This window comes from Rutidosis leptorrhynchoides, chromosome 1 (genome assembly GCF_046630445.1).
Source record: "Rutidosis leptorrhynchoides isolate AG116_Rl617_1_P2 chromosome 1, CSIRO_AGI_Rlap_v1, whole genome shotgun sequence".
Lineage (NCBI taxonomy): Eukaryota > Viridiplantae > Streptophyta > Magnoliopsida > Asterales > Asteraceae > Rutidosis > Rutidosis leptorrhynchoides.
The window spans coordinates 448,301,521-448,320,722 of record NC_092333.1 but is presented as its reverse complement, the minus strand read 5'-3'; positions in this window follow the sequence as shown (position 1 = coordinate 448,320,722).

Sequence of the window (19,202 nt, the reverse complement as noted above, 5' to 3'; positions counted from 1 at the left end):
ACTTTTGTATTTTTCGCTCGTATTTAGTTTTAAGACATAGTTTTTGCCATAGTTATTTTTATTTCTAAATTTTTAGGCTTTGCCGTAAAATCCCTTAAGTGCTTTTTCTTTAGACTAAGATATAGGTGCTTTAGAATTTTGCGACGCCTTTTTAAGTTTTAGTTCCTTTTTAAGATATTGCCATTTGGGATATAGTTTTACTTATAAGCTTTAATATTTTTAGACACCTTTTACCTATGTATCAATTATCATTCCAATTAGTAATCTCAATTTGCGATTATAATTTTAAGTTAGTGATAGTAATAAGGTTGGGTTAGTCGAGTTTTTTTTTTAAGTTTTATAGTCATTTTTTTCTTTCTTATTTTTCGACGCCTTTTTTTTCGATTTTTCTTTTTCGACTTTTTCGACGCGCTCTTTTTCTTTCTTATTTCTCGCTATTCTAGTTTTAGGACATAGATTTTTATTCTACTTCTTATCTAAATTTCTTAAAATTACGAAAATTTATTTTAAGTGGTTAAATTGATAGACATCAAAATTTTCTGGTTCGTAGTAATAGTTGGATTTGTACGTGGACCGGGTTATTGGAGCCAAACAGTCCTCAATTATATTGAGACCAAATGAATCTTGCCCCTCTGCTGCATCTTTTGGCTATTCGAAACGTGGGCAAAATCAGAAAAGTCTATTAATTAGATAACTTATATAATTTTTTCTTTCCTTTTAAAAACTAATAGGATATTCAGTGAATGCACCGAGCAAGACGTTCACCACCTTTTGTACGTTCACCACCTGTAACTAGATCAAGACATCTAGCAAATATTACCGCCGTTGATTTTTCTTTAGAATCGTCATCCAGTCGACCAAGTACTCCAATTCAAATTTCCGATAATCCATTTTTTGAACCCGACCTCACAATTGAGAATCCGGAGAATATTCAGGGATGATTCATAGATCCTGAACCATTAAATTTTCCTCCGGAACCACCAATCATTCAAACAGAGATTGTTGAGGAACGAACCATTAAATCAGAATCCTCTAGTGATTCCGATTCAACAAATTCAATTATGGAGAATCTGGAACCTTTAAGTATGGAAGACCGAATGAGAGCTAAACGCACTGGCCAAGGTCACGCAATTACTCATCCAGACATTAATGAGCCAGATTATGAAATCAAAGGACAAATTCTACACATGGTAACTAATCAATGCCAATTCAGTGGTGCGCCGAAGGAAGATCCAAACGAACATCTTCGTACCTTTAATAGGATCTGCACTCTATTTAAAATCCGAGAAGTGGAGGATGAACAGATATATCTCATGTTATTTCCCTGGACTTTAAAGGGATAAGCCAAAGATTGGTTGGAATCGTTACCTGAAGGGGCGATTGATACATGGGACGTTTTAGTTGAAAATTTTCTTAAACAATTCTTTTCGGCATCTAAAGCCGTAAGACTTCAAGGAGAAATTGTTACGTTCACACAGAAATCGAATAAAACTCTATATGAGGCGTGGACAAGATTTGGAAAGTTATTAAGAGGATGTCCGCAACATGGTTTAGACACCTGTCAAATAGTACAAATATTCTACCAAGGATGCGACATCACTACAAGAAAAGACATAGATATAGCAGCTGGTGGTTCCATTATGAAGAAAACCGAAACTGATGCTTATAAAATTATTGATAACACTGCTTTCCACTCACATGAGTGGCACCAAGAAAAAGATATCATTAGATCATCTAAAGCAGCTAGAGCCGATTCTAGCCATGACTTAGATTCCATTTCCGCAAAGATAGATGCTGTGGAGAGACGAATGGAAAAGATGACTAAAGATATCCACTCAATACGAATTAGTTGTGAGCAGTGTGGAGGACCACATTTGACAAAAGATTGTCTCAGTATTGAATTAACAATGGAACAAAGAGAGAATGTTTCATATCTAAACCAAAGGCCTGGAAATAATTATCAGAATAATTATCAACTGCCAAGACCGATTTACAATCAAAATCAAAATTATAACCGAAATATTCCATACAACAACCAACAAGGTCCTAGCAATCAACAAGTATCTAACAATACTTACAACCAGCAAAGACCTAATTTTCAAAACAAACCACCACAACCCGATGATAAAAAGCCGAATTTAGAAGATATGATGACGAAGCTAGTTGAAACTCAAACGCAATTTTTCACATCTTAAAAACAAACTAATGAACAAAATGTTCAAGTATTTAGAAATCAACAAGCTTCTATTCAAAATTTGGAACAAGAAGTAAGTAACCTAGCAAGGTTAATAGGTGAAAGAAAACCGGGAAGTTTACCTAGTGATACAAATGCAAACCCCCGGAATGAAACAACTAAAGCCATTACCACAAGAAGTGGTACAACACTTAAACCACCTGAAATACCTGTAACTTCTGCTGAAGCTATTCCTACTTCACAAGAACAACAACCTGAACAAGATAAGGAAAAAGAACTGGTAGTTGAAAAGGTTAATGAAGATAACACAGTTAAGGATAAACCTTATGTTAAACCATACCAACCACCACTTCCTTACCCGAGTAAAATGAAAAAAGAGAAACTTGAAGCCGAGCAATCCAAATTCTTAGATATGTTTAAACAGATAAATGTAAATCTTCCTTTCATTGATGTGATTTCAGGAATGCCTAGATATGCTAAATTTCTGAAAGATCTAATCTCAAATAGAAAGAAAATGGAAGAACTCTCGGCCGTTACAATGAATGCTAATTGTTCAGCAGTGCTGTTGAATAAGATACCAGAAAAACTATCTGATCCAGGAAGTTTCACAATTCCATGTTTTCTGGGTAGTCTTAGTTCAATAGAAGCATTGGCAGACTTAGGTGCTAGTATAAATTTAATGCCGTATTCACTATACACTAAACTAGACCTTGGAGAATTGAAACCAACAAGAATAAGTATACAACTAATCGATAGATCAATAAAATATCCTAGAGGGATAATGGAAAACATGCTAGTTAAAGTTGGTACTTTAGTATTTCCAGTAGATTTTGTTGTTCTGGACATGGAAGAAGATTCTCAAGTTCCTCTCATATTAGGAAGACCATTCTTAAACACGGCTAAAGCAATAATAGACGTGTTCGGTAAGAAATTGACCCTAAGTATAGAGGATGAGAGTGTTACCTTTTCAGTTGATAGAGCAATGCAACAACCGCAATCTGCAGATGATACATGTTATTATATTCAAACTACAGATTCACATGCAGAATTGTTAGAAGAATTTCCAGAATTACAAGGAACAGGAGAATGTTCTTTAGGAGAAGGAACTGAACAAATTGATGAAGCTGAAATGTTAGCTACACTAATAGCAAATGGATATGAACCAACAACAGAAGAAATTCAAATGCTAAAAGAAGAAGACAGATATCGATATAAATCATCGATAGAAGAACCTCTGAAATTAGAGTTAAAGCCACTTCCAAACCATTTGGAATACGCTTATTTACATGGTGAATCTGAATTACCTGTAATAATATCGTCTTCTCTTACTGAAAATGAGAAATCACAACTCATTTCTGTGTTGAAAGCTCATAAACCAGCCATTGCATGGAAGATTCATGATATAAAAGGAATAAGTCCTTCGTATTGCACACATAAAATCCTTATGGAAGAAGGTCATAAAACGTATGTGCAACGCCAACGAAGACTAAATCCTAATATGCAAGATGTAGTTAAAAAAGAAATTATTAAACTGCTAGATACAGGTTTAATTTATCCAATCTCTGATAGTCTATGGGTAAGCCCAGTTCAATGCGTGCCTAAGAAGGGTGGCATGACTGTCATTACAAATGAAAAAAATGAGCTTATTCCTACTAGGACTGTAACAGGATGGCGTGTATGTATTGATTATAGAAAATTAAATGATGCCACCAGAAAAGATCACTTTCCCTTACCTTTTATTGATCAAATATTGGAAAGATTAGCTGGAAACAGTTACTATTGTTTTTTTGATGGATTTTCTGGATATTTTCAAATTCCAATAGCACCCGAAGATCAAGAGAAAACCACATTCACGTGCCCTTATGGTACTTTTGCTTACAAACGCATGCCATTTGGACTTTGCAACGCCCCTGCAACCTTTCAAAGGTGTATGATGGCGATTTTTCACGACATGATAGAAGAATGCATGGAAGTTTTCATGGATGACTTTTCAGTCTTCGGTGATACATTTGAATCATGTCTAGCTAATCTTGAACGAATGCTGATTAGATGCGAACAATCAAATCTAGTACTTAATTGGGAGAAATGCCATTTCATGGTTAAAGAAGGCATCGTTCTTGGACATAAAATTTCAAAAGAAGGAATTGAAGTGGATAGAGCTAAAGTAGATGTAATTGCTAAACTTCCACATCCCACCAATGTTAGAGGAGTTAGGAGTTTTCTAGGGCATGCCGGTTTTTACCGACGTTTCATAAAAGATTTTTCTAAAATTGCCACTCCTATGAATAAACTCCTAGAAAAGGATGCTCCATTCATCTTTTCAGATGAATGTATCAAATCTTTTAATATTCTTAAAGAGAAACTCACTAATGCGCCGATCATGATAACACCAAATTGGAATCTATCGTTTGAACTAATGTGCGATGCAAGTGATTTTGCAATGGGAGCCGTTTTAGGACAAAGGATTGAAAAACAATTTCAACCTATATATTATGCTAGTAAGACGTTACAAGGAGCACAAACAAACTATACAACTACTGAAAAAGAACTCCTTGCTATTGTCTTTGCTTTTGACAAATTTCGTTCATATCTCGTTCTAGCAAAAACGGTGGTCTATACCGACCATTCTGCTCTTAGATACCTATTTTTGAAACAAGATGCCAAACCAAGATTAATCTGTTGGATCTTACTCTTACAAGAGTTCGATGTTGAAATCCGAGATAAAAGAGGAGCAGAAAATCTCGCCGCTGATCATCTTTCTCGTCTTGAAAATCCCGAATTAGAAGTTCTAAATGAATCGGCCATACAAGACAACTTTCTTGATGAATATCTATTGAAGATAGATTATACTGAAATTCCATGGTTTGCAGACTATGCAAACTACTTAGTATGTGGATTCCTTGAAAAAGGATTATCGTACCAAAAATGAAAGAAATTCTTCAGTGATATAAAACACTATTTCTGGGAAGATCCACATTTGTTTAAAAGTTGTCCCGATGGAATAATACGCCGATGTGTATTTGGAGATGAAGCTAGTAAAATTTTAAACCATTGTCACACAGGACCAACAGGAGGGCACTATGGGCCTCAATTAACAGCAAGAAAAGTTTATGATGCTGGATTCTATTGGCCTACAATTTACAAAGACGCACACCTTCTTTGCAAATCCTGTGATGCTTGTCAAAGGACCGGAAAAATAAGTCAACGTGATGAAATGCCACAAAATGTCATTCAAGTATGTGAAGTATTTGACATTTGGGGTATTGAATTTATGGGTCCATTTCCAAAATCTCATAATAATCTCTATATTCTCGTCGCCATTGATTATGTATCTAAATGGACGGAAGTACAAGCTCTCCCAACTAACGATGCACGAGTTGTAGTCAACTTTTTAAAACGTCTTTTTGCAAGGTTTGGAACACCGAAAGCTTTAATAAGTGATCGGGGAACTCATTTCTGTAATAATCAACTTGAGAAAGTTCTTAAAAGATATGGAGTAACTCATAAAATCTCCACCGCATATCATCCACAAACAAGTGAACAAGTTGAAAATACCAACCGAGCTTTAAAACGTATTCTAGAGAAAACCGTAGGATCAAATCCGAAGGAATGGTCCATTAAATTGGAGGATGCACTCTGGGCTTTTAGAACAGCCTACAAAACTCCAATTGGAACCACACCTTTTAAACTCGTCTACAGAAAAGCATGTCATCTTCCAGTAGAAATTGAACACAAAGCATTTTGGGCTTTGAAGACATGTAATCTTGATTTACATGAAGCCGGACGTCTACGATTAAGTCAATTAAACGAATTAGAAGAATTATGACATGAAGCATACGAAAATTCGTTAATCTATAAGGAAAGAACGAAGAAATGGCATGATAAAAGAATCAGAAGTTCAAAAGAATTTAAAGAAGGAGACAGAGTTCTTCTTTTCAATTCACGATTCAAGCTATTTCCTGGAAAATTGAAATCGAGATGGTCTGGACCATTCATAGTCAAAAGAGTTTTCCCATATGGAACAGTAGAGTTAATAAATTTAAATGGAATTAAATTTAAGGTTAATGGTCACAGAGTTAAACACTACATAGATAGTTCGATGGAAGTCGACAATGAAGTTAATCACAATTTCGATACCACAGCTAACTAAGTGTGGGGAGAATCAAGTCTTTAAAGGATAATATGTATTTCTGTTAGAGTTAAATTTTCTGTTTTCGTGTAGTTCTCGAAAATGGAACCCGAATGGTCTTTCCCTAGCAGACCCTAAAGAACTAGTCTTCTCTCCCCATTCTGAATTTTTATTTTTTTTTAGGTTTTTATGAAATGAAGACTGCCTGTGAACTAAACCATGGTCTAATGCTACACGCTTTGATCACTAAACTTAATAATGACACACTTCCGAGTGAACTAGTATCAATAATCAGAGAAAGATTGGACGGAGTAAGAAAAGAATCCAGATGCGAAGATAATAAGTTACAATTTGGTAAAGGAAAATCAAAATCCGCAGCGAAAAGAAGAGCACGACACCTAGAAAGATGTCACAAATGCGGAAAATGGTCACATGGAGGTAAATGTTCAAATAATCAAACCTATTCACACACCGAATTTGTTACTTTATGCAGAGACGGACCGTTCATATGTTTAGAAGAAAAAACACTGAATGCTCGAGGTTACGCCTATGTAGCCATGGAAAATCAATTAAACCGACTATCTTATGAATGGGATAGATCGTATCACTAAGAATACTATCTCACAGGTAAGTCTGTACAGTTTTTAATTTTTTTTATTTTTATTTTTAACCTTTTGATAATAAACGCTAAATTGTTCGCTATAAAGTATTAAATTGGTATTGAATAAAATTAGGTTTGGCGACCGAAATTATTGATATCATACAAAAATTTATTACATCACTGCGAAATTTAACGTTTATTCTTAAGGTATAAAATTCTTTAATCAATCAACCCAAAATATTTCAAAAATTCGTCATGAGTTAAATTAAGTCATGGAACCGAAATTACTTTACCAAAAAGAGGGGCGCATATTTTTGATAATATTTGATTGATTAAAGTGGGATAAAAGACCAAAAAGATTTTTAATTTTATTTTTACCATGTTTTTAAAATTAATATATAAATCTTAAATTAATATTGTAAACTTTTTAAATTAATATATTTAAAATTGTAAATATTTGAACAATTGATATTTTTAAGTTTGTATGTATAAAAACAAAAATATAATATAAGTTTGGTGTGAATTTTTAATTTTTAAAAAAAATGTGAATTTTTAATTTTATGCATATTTTAAATTTAAGTTGTGTGAATTTAAAAACAAAAATTTACTTTATTTCGCTAAGTTAAAAATATGATTTTTTAAATTCATCGTGAGTTGAAGACTAGGTCGTTGCACCGAAATTGCTTTACCCGAGGGAGGGACGAGAACTTTTATTATCATTATTTTTAATCTTATTGAATTAAAGTATGCCAAAAACATTAAAAAATCCAAAAATCTTTACTTTTAAAACCGCGCTTTGAATTGACAAATTTTAAAATTTTGTCGAGGGACGGACTAGGACATCGATCCGAAACACCCTCGCTCCTAAAGGAAAACAAATTTTTAAAATTTAATTAATTATAAGTTTTATAAACTATAAGGTTTTATATATATATAAAAAAAAAGCCCAGAACACTGTACCCGGGACTCCATGCGATCGCATGGAGTTAGGCCTTTGAAGCCATGCGATCGCATGGACCTGTATTTTAGGCCTGATACAAGCAGCTCAGCGGTTCTGTCCCAACACAAAACACACACACATGTACGAAACTCTCTCAAATCTTTACCAAATTTCGCCAATTTTCCACCGTAATTCGTCATTTTTCTTGCTCTAATCATGCCTAGATTCTCATTCTTCAGCAAAATGGTAAAAATTACACCCCTAAACTCTATAAATTCCTAGTTTTTGTGATAATTACCAATTTTTTACCTAATGCAATTTTGTTAATTTCTAGTGTAATTAGTGTTAAATTATTAGTATTTTATGCATGTATAACCTAGATTGATGCTATTTAACATGATTTGAAGCCAAAAATTTAAAAAATTTTAGAAATCTAGGGTTAGTGTTCTTGAGCAATTTAGGGCTTTTTGATATAAACAGGTTATGGCCGATTTTTTTCATGAATTATTGCTAAATTGAGTAGTGTAACATGTTTAGATAGTTAAATGATCCAAACATTGATCCTAAACATGATTTTTGGAGATTAAAGTGGACTTTTTAAGTCCAAAATTCATGAACTTGATTAATTTGATGTAATTGCCATTTGAGACTTGTTTAATTATTAGTAATGACTAATTTGACATGTTATTTGAGTTAAATGCTTATGAATTTTGTGTACATTTTCATATGTGCTTATTTGAAAAGTGTAGAATTGTGAAAAATTGTGAAAATGTGTATAAGTTTAATTTTGATTTAACATGTCATAGTGATTGTTTTAAGTTGTTATTTTGCTAATACTAATGCATATTTGGATGCACAAATTTTGTGTTTAATGTGTTTTGCAGAAAGCCGATACTGGAGGTTTAGGAGCATCATCATCTAGACGACCAGCACCAGCACCAGAACCAGAACCAGAAATGCAACACGAACAAGAACCACAACAACAGCCTGATCAGCACATACCTTATTATGATCCGGTACAATTTTTTGATGAATTCATAGTATTCCCAATGAGGCTGCCAGTAGAATTCCCAACGATTCCTGAGCACACTCTGCATCCTAATCTAAGATTTGATAGGAGATGGAGAGATTACGAGACATATCAAAGGAACAAATTCAAATTGGTAACAAAAAATGTAGAGGTGCCAAGGGTAATAGATTGGGCCCCTTTGGAAACAGTCCATCTAGCTAACCGTGTTAGACAGCTTTTGGTAGAAAGGTATGGCAGTTCTTCTTTTACAGATTGGGAACGTCTTTTCACCATTCGTAGACCTGTATATAAGGAATGGTGTGTTGAGTTGATGAGTACTGTATCACTTGATACAAATATAGTTAGAATAGATGATAGAAGATTTCTTAGGTTTATCCTTGGCGGTAGGATGTAAAGAATGTCCATGCTGGACATGGCCAGGGCCTTACAGATATATACTCCTAGTGAGTTGCTATTACCCGATTGTACAAATTTGATTCATTATGGTAAAAGGGTAGATAGTAACTTTGACGCTGACGCCATTTGGAGGCGTATGTCACATTTTGATGTTTTTACATGAGCAGGAGGACACTCCTATACACATATTGACAGAGCTGAGCTTCGTATTATTCATAGATTTTTGGCTAACTCAATTACACAGAGAGGTCACAATAAAGAAAAAATTACCTTACATGATTTATTCTACCTAAAGTGTATTCGGGATCCTAGAAGCTTTGTCAATATCCCTTACTGTGTTGCTTTTTATTTATCTAAAATGGTAGAGGGAATGCAGGACGGGAGTATAATAGGAGGAGGTATTTTTGTTACTCTCATTGGAGAGTATTTAGGTGTTGATAGGAACCAAGGGGGTCCATTACAGCTTTGTAGAGAACAGGTTGAGCCCTTAGGATTGAAAGTTTATGTGGGTGCTAAGGTATTGAAAAGTAGACGTAACCAGGCAGTACCCTATGAGGGATCTCATCCTCATGTAGAGAGAGGCTCAGACGAGGAAATGGAGGAGGCGGAAGACATTAGGGATGTCTTTCGAGATGCTATTCTTGACGTCCACGTTCGTATAGATGAGGAAGCAATGACGAACGCGGCCAGACATAGTATGTACGAGCAGTGGAACTTCGAGCGAGTATACGAGGATTATAGGCGACGCCAACACAATAGCTGGGTAGTTCATCAGCACCAAATCATGAGCCAGCTATCATATCAGGTACCAAATAACTATGTACCAACTCGACCTGCTCATTTTCCGCCACACAGCCCCGATATCCGACCACCCTTTAACCGGTATGACTATAACCAAGCCTATCAGAACACCTATAACCAACAATGGAACCCACCTGATGAGATGAACTGGAACCCCTATCCAGACTGATTTGGTTCCATTTGGTTATTTATATGATTTTTATGTTTTTATCTTTTTACTTATTCATGTTTAAACTTATGTTATTGAATATACTTATGTAATCTTTATCATTTTTATTATTATTGTGTACTAATATTTCACATTTAGGATTTGAAAGTGGGATATTAAGTCCCATTTCAAATTGCCATGCATGTTTATATTTGTATGTATATTGTAAATTGTACAAAACAGGGTAAAACAGCGCATTTTCAAAGACTGGCATTAAGTTCAGCAAAAGCTACTAATTTTGACGACAAGATGACAAATAAATGTGATGTAACAATAGACGGAATGAACAAATGATATGCACCATTTATCATTCAGCAAACAAACGCCAATATGTTTGGACACTTTGGTAAAATTTAATCATTTTTCTACGCTAATCACCCTCAATAATTTAAATTGTTACTGATTTCTTGCAAATGAGGGCATTGCAAGATCTTAAGTGTGGGAAGAGGTTAAATTCTTTCGGATTTTAAAATTTTTACTTTATACACTTGGTTACCATTAGAAATACTAGTAAAGTAGTAGTTGTATTAGAATCTAGTGCTCTCTGATAATAAAGAACAGCCCTAGTCTTATATACTGACTACCCAATTCTAGTAAAATTTTTCAAAATTTTCAATTAAATGAACTCAAATTCATGTTTATACATATTTATGAACGATAAAACTAGGTGTTAACACCGAAATTATTGTTACCTCGGAAAGGACATAAATTGATAAACAAATCAAAATGTTAAAATTCATTTAAAATGGAATAGAGGAGAACAAAAAGGAAAATAAAAGCCAAGTGTGGGAAATTTTCACCGAGTTATTCAAAATATGTATCACATATTTTTGTACAAATAATTGAAAATACTTTTGTTTTGGACGATAATTAACTGTTTTACCCGATGAAAGAAAAGAAGAGATGGATCTACACGATGAATCAATTCCATCGTTAAAAGGAAGTAAAGTCTTTCGAAAAAGACAAGCGCTTCTTGATTTAGGTCATGAAGTTGTCGTCCAGACCAGCTGTAGGTTGATGAAAAATCTAGAAAAGTCATCTCTAAAATCAGCAGGAAATCCACGGACCTCAGCATCAAACAGGGTCGCCAAGTGGTCAGATTTATCCTAACCATGAGAAGGATTTATCTCGTACAATGGGGGGCACCGTGCAAATTAGCTTGATAAGACTAATAAATCAGATCCCCAGAAAGGATAATCTCCTTTAAAGATCAAAAATTAGCTTTTAAGACTGATATTACTCAATCCTAGAGATTGACCTTAAAGATTGAGAATTACAAACTCATGGAATTCAATGATATCTAAACTCGAGCTTGAACGAGAAAATATTTTGATCAAATTAAAACCGATTTGTTTTCTGAAAACCCTATTTTCAATGAGTTCATTACCTTTGAATGTAAAATCCTAGGAATTCACCTGGAATTCATTAGGTCATCTGAACCAAATTGGGTGTCAACCGTAAGAACGGTGGTTGCATAGCATGGTCAAAGACAGGACCTTGTGCCAGACCGGAAAATTATAAGGGTGAGCTTTACTATTGCTCCTACAAAGGATAGTAATTGCATCCGACACGTTATAGACCATAATTAAAAGCATGTCAGGGGACATTGCCTTAACAGTTGCTTGTTCAACACTTTCCTTTACAACCGGACGGTAGTTTACCGAAAGGTAATATACGGAGCAAGTATACTGGACGTGTTGCTTTCCTAATACAAGGTTAGCAAGTGGGTGACACAAAACCACAAGTTTTGAGCTAAAATTTTCAAATCTGAAACCCACCAAACCCACAAAAATATTTTGCAAACACCGGTGAAGGGTTGTTCCAGAAAACTTATCTAGGGTAAAAACTAGATTTAATTTTCAAAAGATCAAATGTTTTCATAAAGATCCAATTTCCTTAATGGATCTAAATTTTATAGTCATGTGGGACAGTAAACCACATCGTTACTACCATTGTTTATACCGCCGTAAAGAATTCACTGATGTACAAAGTGTGAAGAATAAAGAAGTGATTCTAGTATTTCAAGACTATATTGCTTGAGGACAAGCAACGCTCAAGTGTGGGAATATTTGATAATGTTAAAAACGAACATATATTTCATAGCATTATCCCTCAAGAAAGACAAGCTTTTAGTTGCGATTATTTTATTTACAAGTGATATTCGTTTAAATAATAAAAGGTGAAGACAAAAGACAGATTCGACGAATTGAAGACGCAAACGACCAAAAAGCTCAAAAGTACAAAATACAATCAAAGAGGTTCCAATTATTGATAAGAAACGTCTCAAAATTACAAGAGTACAAGATTCAAAACGCAAAGTACAAGATATTAAATTGTACGCAAGGACGTTCGAAAATCCGGAACCGGGACCAGAGTCAACTCTCAACGCTTGACGTAATGGACTAAAAATTACAAGTAAACTATGCACATAAATATAATATAATATTTAAATTATTCTTTTAATTATTTATATATTATATATTATATTATTAAAAACCGTCGGCAGAAAAAACAAAGACATGTGAGTCTCCCCAGCTGGCCATGCGATCGCATGGCCTAGAAGGCATAAATCTATGCGATCGCATATTGCACAGTTCCAGCCCAGATGCCTATAAAAATCGAGCTTTGATGTAACACAAAACACATCTTTTTCTTCTCCTCATTCAACGTATAATATTTATATTTATATTATAATTTTAATTTTAATTTTAATTTATAATAATAAGGGTGTGTTAGCGAATGTTGTAAGGGTGTAAGTCGAAATTCTGTCCGTGTAACGCTACGCTATTTTTAATCATTGTAAGTTATGTTCAACCTTTTTAATTTAATGTCTCGTAGCTAAGTTATTATTATGCTTATTTAATCTGAAGTAATCATGATGTTGGGCTAAAAATATTAAAATTGGGTAATTGGGCTTTGTACCATAATTGGGGTTTGGACAAAAGAACGACACTTGTGGAAATTAGACTATGGGCTATTAATGGGCTTTATATTTGTTTAACTAAATGATAGTTTGTTAATGTTAATATAAAGATTTACAATTGGGCATCCCTATAAATAACCATTTACACTCGATCGGACACGATGGGCGGGGTATTTATATGTACGAATAATCGTTCATTTAACCGGACACGGGAATGGATTAATAGCCACTAGAATTATTAAAACAGGGTTGAAATTATGTACAAGGACACTTGGCATAATTGATAACAAAGTATTAAAACCTTGGGTTACACTCAGTCGACATCCTGGTGTAATTATTAAACAAAGTATTAAAATTTTGTTAAAGTTTAAGTCCCCAATTAGTTGGAATATTTAACTTCGGGTATAAGGATAATTTGACGAGGACACTCGCACTTTATATTTATGACTGATGGACTGTTATGGACAAAAACCATACGAACATATTAAATAATCCAGGACAAAGGACAATTAACCCATGGGCATAAAACTAAAATCAACACGTCAAACATCATGATTACGGAAGTTTAAATAAGCATAAATCTTTTATTTCATATTTAATTTCCTTTATTTTATATTTAATTGCACTTCTAATTATCGCACTTTTATTTTTTGTTATTTTATTTAATTGCACTTTTAATTATCGTACTTTTTAATTATCGCAAGTTTATTTTATTGCACTTTTATTTATCGCAATTTCATTATCGTTATTTACTTTACGCTTTAAATTAAGTCTTTTATTTATTTAATACATTTGGTTTTAACTGCGACTAAAGTTTTAAAATCGAAAAACCGGTCATTAAACGGTAAAAAACTCCCTTTAAAATAATAATATTACTTATATATATATTCGTATTTTTATAAATTAAACTAATATAGCTTTAAGCTTTGATTAAAAGATTCCCTGTGGAACGAACCGGACTTACTAAAAACTACACTACTGTACGATTAGGTACACTGCCTATAAGTGTTGTAGCGTGGTTTAAGTATATCCATTCCATAAATAAATAAATATCTTGTGTAACATTGTATCGTATTTAATAGTATTTCCTTGTAAAATTTAATAGTATTTTATACCCCTTAGCTCTAACTATCACCAGGGCACCAAACGGATTACCAAACGGGCTGAAAAATGGCCTGCCACTATGGCAAACATCTTTCTACACGGGTCGAGCAAACAGGCACAGCAAACGGATGATCTGATCAAACGGGCTCATCAAACGGCTTGCCAAACGGCCTGCCAGCCGTTTGCTAGCAAATTTCAAGTCTATTTAAAGGGCTCTTTCCATCCATTTCAACACACACTCAATTTGTAATTCACATTATATTTTCAAGCTTTTTAGTTAGTTTTTAGTAGTAGCTAGCTTAGATTTTATTTTCCAAAGGATATCCCGGCGAGTTCCTGCGATCTCGGGCAGATTTCTTCGGCCTTTTCAGGTTTTTATCTGAAACACTTGTCTTTTGTATTAAGCATGTTTGGATACCTTTTATATATGTTTAGTAATTCGTTCTGATATTACCATGTTAGCTTAATTAATCTGTATGTTGCCATGACAGAAGTTTGGGTTTGCGTAGTTATGTTAAATTAGTACGATTACTGTTGTTATACCGAACTTGTGAGTCTGGTATATTTGTATGCTAGCATCTTAAGGATTGACCAATCTAGGTTGTGATCAGGACTTGTCCACCTATATGAACTTAGCTACTTCATAGGATTAAGACCCTTGGTTATACTGTACCTGAAGATTCTATGAACTCGGTATGGCCGGAGTTCCCAAGAGGCATCTAATGCGCTTTTAGGACACGGAACTTAAGAATTGAGACATTAATGACCTAGTATGCCTATAGATTGTTCCAAGGAGACCTCTTAGGAGCTGTTAAGATCTAGCTAGTGCCTTGACAGTATGATCCAAACCTAATACATGTTCTTGTTTAATTTTTGCTCTAGGATTAAGTCATATCAACTGTTTCGGTATCTGCTAGGTTTCAATCTGCTTAACTGTCAGTATATCAACTATAATGTTGTATAATGTTTGTTTTGGTATGATCTCATTAGTATGATGAAATGGTTGTTAGTTTTCATTTAAGATTTTGTCAACTTAACCCGACGGACTCCTTTCGTTTATGATCAGTGTTCAATCAACACGACACGTTGTTATTCAGTTAGCTAAACTGATAACGAGAGTTAGGGTTAGAACTCAACTCACTAATAAACCTAGTGCTTTACTGAGGATAACCTCTGAGGTTTAGTTACCTTTCAATTATACAACCAATTGACATACTTTTCACTACTCAACGAGGACTCTGAGAGTCCAGAGATAAGTAGGTCTGTGTAACTAGCTCATCCAACCAGATCTACACCATTCGAATTATAGCTTTAACATAAACATAATTACCTTCCCCTAACACAAACTAATATCTTGGTCAAAATTTCCCTGATCTGCATACTCCGAATATCCTTCCACTTTATTTACATTTATGCATTTATGACTATTAGCTTAAACAAACTACTATCTTTTACTCAGGTAATTTAACCAAAGACAATTATCCACTTGATCTTCAATTTGTTAAACCATTCAAAAACATGACCCAAGGTTAACTTACACCTTCTACCATTAGAAAGTCAAAATTAAATTTAGGTCCCGCACAAAATAAATAAATAAACCACTGTTCCCTACTCTGATCAGCTGATTCTGACGTCTTGCGACCTAATGACATCTCACGAATAAAATTGTCCATTTCGGTCATATCATCACTCTGTTGAAATAGACTTTTGTAACTATATATTGGCATATTTAGGTTACATTACTCGGTCGTAGTAATCCGACTACTCGTTACTTGTGCTTTATTCAAGCGCACTCAAGGTGAGTCTACAGTTTCATACACTTTTACTTTTTGGGAAGAGATAACATGCTGATTTTAAACTGTTTTACAAATTAGACATGAGTACTAAACTGAATATACGTATGAGTTCGATCAAAAAGCCCTTAGCTTGAATATATTAATTATACATAAGCTCGAATCATAGGGACGGATCCGGTAGGTCTGACAAACCTCACTCAACGAACGAGTGCTTATTACTTTGTAACCATATACTTGATCAGTGTATGCTATGTAGGGTAAAGGAAGTCATGTAGCGAAAAATCTATCCGCGGGTTAAAGCTTTATACTCAAGTACTCATAACAGATGTATAATTTTTACTGCTTTGAACGAAATCTCGTGGTCTAACAAACGATAATTGTTTTACTAAACCTGTAGATTCACTCAACAATTTTGTTAACCGTTTTCATGTTTTATCTCAGGTTCTTAGAGGTAATTGCTTCCGCAACTTTGATGAATATGTGTTTGCTTTGTGCATACACTGGATTGGAGCCCATCATGACTTTTTGTCAAGACATTACATTCGCATTGAAAACTATTTCTTTTAAATAATTTTGGGATTATTTACTTTTGTCATTTATGTTAAACTATTTTGATTTATTTTACATTTAATGACAACTTCTTTTTGAAATTAATTCAAATGCTTTTTGGAAACATCTCATATAGAGGGCGTGACCGTTAACTGTGGGACCAGGAGTTAATACACCTGACAGGGTGTTACATTTGGTATCAGAGCTAATGGTTGTAGGGAACTATGATTTGCATTAGTGTATCCGTCTAAGTCTTTAGGACACATAAGTGAGTCTAGACTACAACCCAAACATACACTTTTGTGATTTACTTACACTACTATGTATATTTTGCTATATGTTACATGTGTACTAACTTGGTGTGTTTTCTTTGAGCTTTAGATGTCTGCTTCTCACCCTATCATTATTAGTGACTTCGTATCTTAAACCGAAGATACTGTTTAGTCACCAGGAAACCAGACAGCTGGCTCTAAGGTTGAGGTTGAGTCCGTGCATATGGAGGAGACTGAGTCCTCTAAGGCAAGTACAGAGGATGCTGAAGAGGATCCGGAAGAGGATTCCGAGGAAGAACCAGAAGAGGAATCTGATGAAGACCCCGAAGAAGAGTCAGAACTCGAACAGCCTACCCTCGTGCAGCCTAGCACTATGGGTAATAGGCCCCACTTACCGGACACTCTTCCTATCCCTCATGTGGTAGGTGGGTGGAGGAGGAAAATGCCCAAATGAGAGTGTTTGAGCCGAGTAACAACCTAGTTGCTCCTAAGGTTTCCTTGCATAACTCTAATCGTCCGTCCGCTAGTACCACGCCTAGTACTCCCACTACCTCAGTTACTGAAGAGGTCACTTTTAGGAGTATAAACGCGAGTCTTACGCTGGTGGAGGATATACTCAACCATCTACTTGATAAGGAGCGTGCTCCCAAGTAGAGTCGTCTTGAGTCGTCGTGCTTGATTCTACTACTTTGGATATTTTATTACTTATTTATTTTACCCTAGACTTACCGGTGTGGTTTTGCCGGCTATTTTACATACATACTTGTGGATGATTACTATTTCTTTTATATATGATTATTGGATTATTTACTTTTGGCATGATGGATATTTTACTTAATGACATGTTATGTGTTGTGTGGTGATATATTTGTACATTGTTATGCTGCATGATAATTTACGTCTTTAATTATTGTCATATATATATATATATATATATATATATATATATATATATATATATATATATATATATATATATATATATATATATAGTGTTTACTACTACTAGCTAACACTACTCACTACTATACACTACTATCACTAATAAATCTCTACAATTTACTACTACTTACTATGCATCACTACTCGTTGCTAGTATATTTCAAAGCTGTTGTTTTCATTGAACTGATCTGGTGTACTATTTTGTCCTGAAGATAATGACTCCTAAGGAATCGATAGATGCTATCATCCGAAGATTCGTTTCCGAAGGTATGGCAGCCGAGGGAGCTGAGATGACCCGTAAAAACAAAAATAATTAGGGGAACACTAGCAACAACACCAATGGTACTAGTAGCAACAAGAACAACCAAGGAGGATGTATGTACAAGACGTTCACTAGCTGCAAACCTCATGCTTTTCGCGGAACTGAAGGACCAGTTGATCTGACTAGATGGTTTAAGAAATTAGAATCTGTGTTCCGGGTAAGTGAGACTAGGGAAGTGGATAAGGTGAAATTTGCTTTGTGCACTTTGTTGGATAGTGCACTAACATGGTGGAATGGTTATGCATCATCGATGGGACTTGATCAGCGTTTGCTAATCCTTGGGAGACTCTTAAGCAGCGTTTGATTGAGGAGTACTTCCCTCGTAATGAGATTAAGAGGATGGAACGAGAGTTCCGAGAGTTGAAGCTTGTGGGTACTGATCTTGTTAGTTATAACAATAGATTCTTTGAGTTAGCTTTGATGTGCCCAGATTTAATCCCAACTGAGAACCGGAAGGTGGAGCAATATATCGAGGGTTTGACCGTAATGATCCGGAGTGGTCTAACTAAGATGACCCGTCCTAATCCATAAGGACGAATACAATAACATATGGTTACATTGCGAGGTTCTGACCTCTATATGATACATTTTACAAACATTGCATTCGTTTTTTAAAGACAAACTTTCATTACATTGAAAGTTGACATGTATGCAAACCATTTCATAATATTCAACTATAAATGACCTAATCTGTCATTTACTTAATAATAATCTTTATTGAACTCAACGACTTGAATGCAACATCTTTTGAAATATGCCATGAATGACTCCAGGTAATATCTTTAAAATGAGCAAATGAACAGCGAAAGATTTCTTTCATACCTGAGTATAAACATGCTTTAAAGTGTCAACCAAAAGGTTGGTGAGTTAATTAGTTTTTCATAATCAATCATTTTCAATAATATAATAGACCACAAGATACTCATATTTTGAAAACAATCTGTGCAAGTCTGCACACTGCTGTAAAAATCATTCATACAAAATTAACACCTGGT